The sequence below is a fragment of the Felis catus genome, chromosome B2, assembly GCF_018350175.1.
Source record: "Felis catus isolate Fca126 chromosome B2, F.catus_Fca126_mat1.0, whole genome shotgun sequence".
NCBI lineage: Eukaryota > Metazoa > Chordata > Mammalia > Carnivora > Felidae > Felis > Felis catus.
Genome location: NC_058372.1, coordinates 16,756,478 through 16,762,477, shown reverse-complemented (window position 1 = coordinate 16,762,477; position 6,000 = coordinate 16,756,478). Strand labels below are relative to the sequence as shown.

Sequence of the window (6,000 nt, the reverse complement as noted above, 5' to 3'; positions counted from 1 at the left end):
AATACCACATGGTCCAGCCCTCCAGGATCACTAGGTAGGTGGATTGTTCATTTCGGTCCCGGTAACAAAGGACAGCCTGGGCAAAGGGTCCTTTCTCACTGCATGGGGGAAGAAGTGGGAATCCTTTACCGTGACCACCTGCTTCCTTCGCTTCAAACCGGCACAGAAAGTGCCAAATACCCGTATATCATTCTCGGCGCGGAGCCCACGGTATAAACCAACGTAGGCGGTGCACCAGATAACATCAAAGCCCCAGGCAGGGGCCAGAAAAAGGGGGGGGGGGGGCAAAGCAGCCGAGGGAATGAAGCGCCTCCCCCTAGCATTTCCTCTCACGCCCACTTCCAACCTAGGAGGCTTTTGGTTTCTGCTTTTGTTGTTTTTAAAATTAAAAGTTAAACCCAGGAAGCTTTGGATCAGACTTTTTGCGTTGCAGTTCGGGTAAGTTTTCTCCGGGTTCTTTTGTCTGGCGTCTGGCTTGGCAGTAGCCTGGGCGTGGGGCAGAGTTGGCAGAGCGGGCGGGGAAGGTTTTGTCGCCGGGTCGCCCCGAGGAGGAGGGGATTCGGCCGGTGGACGGGAAAGCCCGGCGCGCGCGGAGGGCGGAGGGCGGAGGGCGGAGGGGAGGGACGGGCGGCGGCGTGACCCGGCGGCCGGCGGGGAGGAACCTCGGGGATCTCCGCGTGGCGGCGGCGCTGCCGGGCCGCGCGCAGGGCGGAGGGCCGGGGCCGCGGGGCCGCGCCAGGGGGGAGCTCGAGCCGGGCCCGGCCGGGCGGCCGCGTGGGAACCGGGGCTGGAGGACGCGCGGGCGGCGGTGGCGGCGCGGGGCTCGGTGGACGCGGCGGGACGGCTGGGTCCCGCGACCCAGCCGCAGCGTGGACTTGTGTTCTCCCAAAACTGCTCAGCGAGGAAAATGTGCGTAGAGCCCTGCCGTGACACTGCCCTCACTTGAACCCCACTCCCCGAGGGGGGCTGCAGAAGCGTTCACACGGCCGGCAGGGTTGCAGCCAGAGTGAAATGGGGCCGTAGGAACCCTCTCTCTGTCCGCCCCCCCCCCCCCCAGAGTATGGTCACCTCCCCCATTGTTCCAGAATTTTTGACAGTTCAAACTGCTGTTCACCCTTCACATTTATTTTCTGGTTAACACCCCCCCCCCATATTCCGATACTATTTGAGAAATTGTGTTTAATTTGCCACAAAACAAGCCGAAACTAGCTACTTTACCGTTCAGCTGGCTTTGCCTGCGTTCTGATAACTAGGAAGTTAGAACTGCAGGCAGAGTTAGGAAGAGAAATTGCATTTAGGAAATTCGAAACTAGAAAATACGAAACTGTTCCGTATTGCATGTATTTCAAAGCAGAGTTTTAATATTGATTTTCCGCCCAAGAAAGTTAAATTGTGAGTAGTCTATTTAAGAAAAAAAGTTCTTTAACAGGCTGAAATGACAAAATTGTCTGTAACTCCAAATCGCAGATTTAATCTGTTAGAAAGCTCCTAACAGTGCCAAATCCCATATAAACATTGTGTTCACAGTGTATTTGTTATCGATTCACCAACTATTGGGTTAAAATTATATTCATCCAGTTAGCATTTTGATTTAGCAAGTGACACTAGGCAGAATTAATAACTATGAAGTTACCTTAATCTTTATCTTGGGACAGATTAGGTATACTTGAACATTTAAATGAAGGCTTATTTTTTATTCAAATGCCCAGTTGGACTTTACCTAATTTTTGTGACTGCAATCCATTGGGTGGCATCTACTTTTATAAAAGAGAGATGATTACATCACTTGGAAATTTTAAAGATTGCATTATTTCACTGCAAGGTTGGGAGCATAGTATTCCAAAAAATCATCATTTCAAATTTAGGTAGTTATTGGATGATCTTTGCTCTTATGACCAAATTTAGTTTTTAACAGATATATTTCCCCCTTTACGTGACATGACTTTTGGTTACAAGCTTGCCTTTACCGAGTATTCCATTTTTAATCATTGCCATTCTGGTGCATTAAGTTGTTTTTTTTTTTTTTTTTTTTTTCAGCTCAAATGAGCTAGAGGTAGGATTTCCTCAGGGAATTTTCGGGGTCAACCCTAGCAGGAAAAGCCTAGATGTCTTTATGGAAGCCCCAGGGAACAAAACAACTCAAGTTTTCACAGATGGCCCACATAGTGGGTGTACGGTCGTTTAGCATTTTTATTCCTTAAAAGGGGAAAGCAGTTTGGTTTAATCTGAGAAATTTTTATGCATCAAAATTTTTGTTTTGCCTTATTCCTCCCAAGTTCAACGCGGCTCCTTAAACCAGTTCACTTTTGCCTGCTTCTTTAGGTGTACGTGTGGAATTTCTGAGCCCCAGATTTCTAACCTTCTTTAGTAATCTAACCCCAAAGACCTTGTTCGACACCCTGCTCCAGCCCCTCCCGATTTATTTCCATAGATTACCACTCCTTGCTTCCTCTACTGCTTTCTAGCAGCAAGGGTCAAACTCTGGTTTATGGTAATTACTCCCTCTTCCCCCTCTCCTCCTCAGCGTCCTAGGAGCCTAGTCGGCTGCCCAGCACCAAACCTCCTTTTCTGACCCCAAAGACCCCTCCCCTCCCTGACCCAAGCTGTCAGGCGGACCGGTAAGGGTTAACCTCGCTGGCAGCCCGGGCTCTGGGAACCACCAGCGGGCTTTGGAGCGGCCTCTGGAATAACCTTGGCTTCCCTCAATCTTTTAATAGAACATCCGCCACCAAGAAGTGGTTTCAGTTCAGGGTTAATAATATGTCCCCTTCCATCCTCCAAACCAACACCCCGCCCCCCTCCCTGTTTTTTTTTTTTAAGTTGTTTTTCAAAGTTAATGAGTTTCAAGTTTCACAATGACTTTCCCCTTCCCTCCACGCGTTGCTGAGGAAACCCCCTTGGGGTCCCCCCCCCCCCGCCCTCCCTTCTCCTTTCCCCTCCCCCATTCGGCCCGGGCGGGGGGCGGGACTGGGAGACCCCATGACGTCACTGGGCCGGCCCACATCCTGCTTTAGAAAGTAAAGAGACGGTAAAGAGAAACTACCGCCCCGCCCGTCCCCGCCCCTCTTCCCCGACCAACCGCCCCCAACTGCGCGACCCGGCCAGGCCTTCCCCGGGCCGCGTGACCGGCTGGGCCCGCCCCTCTGCCCCCGCCGGGCGCCAGTCCCCGAGCCAGCGCGACCCCGGGCTCCCGCCCCTCGCGTCCCTAACCCCGCCCCTCCCCCCCTCGGGCCGCGCCGCCGCCTCCTCCGGCACCCCCACCTCGTCCCCGCGGCGGCCGGGCTGGGCGGAGCCGCGGGCGGGCGACCGGGGGGAGGTGCGGTCCCGGGCCCGCCCCGCCGGGGAGACCCGGGGCTCCGGGCTCCACGCGAGCCCCGACCGGGGCACCCACCCCATTCCCAGCCTGCGCAGGGCCGCCGGCCGCGCCTGTCCACTCGGGCCTCTGCGCCGGTAGTGAACCCCCCTCGCCCCTCCCCCGCCGAGCCCCAGCCTCAGCCCTCGCTGGGGGACGCCCCCTCCCCCGCCCGCGCGGCTCAGCTCGCGGCCTCCCCGCCTCCCGCCCCCGGGGATCCCCTGCCGCCCCGCCCACCCGCGGGAAAGCCTCGGACCTTCGCCCTCCCTCCCCCGCGCCGCTCGGCCCGCGCACCTCCCGTCGCCCCTAAAGACGCTAAACGTGCCCTACTCTGCCCCGGGGAGAGGTAAAGCCCGCGCCCGCCCTCCGCGCCCCGGGCCCCACGGACCCGGGGGCCGCTCGCCCAGCCTCGCCGCCCGGCCCCCCGCTGCCCCCTTCCCGGCGGCGGCGGTCATGCCGCGGCCCGGGGCGCCGGCGAGCGCGGCCGCCTCCCCCGCCCGGCGCCTGCGGCCCCCGCCCGCGCGCCCCGCGCTCCCCCCCCCGCCCCCCGGCCGGCTCCCCTGTTTAATATTTCAGCGCTGGGTGGTGTGAGTGCCAGTCGCCGGCCTCTAGTGTGGCTGCTGCTGGGGCGGCGGCGGCGGCGGCGGCGGCGGGGAGGGGGACGGAGCCTGGGGGCCGGGAGCAGCGGCGGGAGGAGGCTATGTTTGTGTTTGAGGTTGTCAAGTGAAGGAGGGATCCCGGGCGCCGCCGCCGCTGCCGCCACCGCCGCCGCCGCGCGGGGGTCGCGGAGATTCCGAGCTGCGGCCGCCGCCATCAGCAGCGCAGCTCCAGGGCCGGCTGCAGCGGCAGCGGCTCCGCCGGGCGTCCTGGCAGCAGGTTCGGCGCGGGCTCCGCGGCGGGGGCGCTGCAGCTGGGAGGGCGGCGGGAGGCGGGGGGGGGGGGGAGGGCAGGACCACTTCCCCCTCCGCGGGCGGGGGGCGTGCGGGCGCGTGTGTGTGTGTGTGTCTGTGTGTGTGTGTGTGTGCGTGCGTGTGTGTGCAACCGCCGACCTTGCAGAGGGGATGGCTGCGTGCGGGAGACACTTGCCACTTCTGGGCGCCCTCGCAGCGCGCGAGCGGCCCGAGCTGCGGTCCTGGGAGGCGAGCAGGTACGGAGGGACTCAGCTTCCCCACCCCGCGTTCCAGCCTCAGACGCATTTTGCAAGAGGGTGGGGGGTGAGGGAGACCAGGCCTCGGCTTCCCAACCTCCCGGCTTTGTGGCTTTCTTTTCCTTTCGTTCTTTGCTCTAAGTGCCTGTTTACTCCCAGCCACCTGGGTAGTTTCTTTCCGGGTTGGGAGTACGCGCCTGCAGCAGTTGGGAAGTGGGCGGTGGGTTTGGGCGCGGGTCGGCTCTGGCTCGCCTTGGGGTCGGGCTGGGGACGGAGTTGCTGGAGAGGGGAGGGGGCGGTGGCGGAGCCGGCGGCGAGGAGGAGTCTCAGGGCTGCCGCGCTCGCCTCATGCCGTCCTCCTCCTCCTCCTCCTCCTCCTCCTCCTCCTCCTCCTCCTCCTCCTCCTCATGCTCTCCGCATCCACTCCGGGCTCCTTCCTGAGCTGGCACTTCCATTCCCCCTCCTCCTGGCATGCGAAGCGCTTTGTTCAGTGCAGCGTTGCAGAGGGGTTTTCCCAGGCTCCGCCCTCCACATTCATTCATGTTTTTTCTCCTTGCAACTGTCTTTACGCTTTTTGATCCTGTCATGGTTTTGCTCCATGTAGTATTTATTTCTTTCCTGCAAAGGAACGGTTTATTACTCGTCCTAGTCGCTCCAGTGCCGCTGTCTTTCCCTATACTCACTTCCCCCCCCACAAGGGTTTAAACATGGGATGGACAGCTAGGGACAGTGGGTAGGTAGGGAACCGGGTGGCCAAGAGCTGTTACTGATTGGGAATTTGCATATTTTATATTTAGGCTCCTGATTCGGGGTCACGTGATTGTATTACATTCGGAGTTCACGCTTTAAAAACTTCCAGATATCATGACCATTTAAAAGCTTTTAGTTAAGCATTCGCGCAATTTGTCTCTAACGTCTCGGAATTCTCTATTGATTCAAGCTTCGTGTATCGGATGGTGGATGTATTTAATGCAGAGAGTTGAGGAACCGTATCTTTTATAGATCATTTAGCCCTGTGATGGTATTTTGCCATCATATTTCGTATTCTTCCCCGTGCAGTTAAAAAAAAACAACAACATTGCAAATAATTTTGTGCAGTATCCACACAAGGCCTTACCAGGCGTAAAACACTGAAGTTAATTGTAGCCTCCTTCCAATTCTTCACTGCTATAATGAAATAATAATTTTCCAAAACCTTATACAGGAGTATTAGATCCAGTCTTTCCCATATAGGCTTTCTTAAGGAGTATTAATATTTGAGTGTTTTTGTGTGCCAGGCAGTGGGCAAAGCATCAACATTGTTTACTTTAGACCTTATAACCACCCTATGGGGTGGATACTATTTCTTAGTTTTAGTGTTGGGAAATCTGATCTTCAGAGAGGTTAAGTGCCTTGAACAAGGCCACACAGTAAGGGGTAAAAACCTGGCTTTGAACCCAATCTGGTTTGACAGCAAACTATATAGTCCTGACTTGTGTCCTACAGCCTGTTGAATAAAACC

General features: G+C 57.2%; 1 protein-coding gene across 4 annotated transcripts in view; it reads left to right on the top strand.

The window, feature by feature from the left end:
• Positions 1 to 284: 284 nt before the first annotated feature.
• The window catches only part of HIVEP1 (HIVEP zinc finger 1), a 148,714-nt gene continuing 142,998 nt past the window's right edge, over positions 285 to 6,000 (top strand). The window contains exon 1 of one of the 4 annotated variants that reach the window (XM_045057111.1): positions 285 to 438. The gene's annotated coding sequence lies outside the window, so the exon portion shown is untranslated. Of the gene's footprint in view, positions 439 to 3,565; positions 3,699 to 4,089; positions 4,229 to 4,324; positions 4,500 to 6,000 lie in introns of those variants that run through there. The other 3 variants (XM_045057114.1, XM_045057112.1, XM_045057115.1) reach the window with 3 other exon arrangements.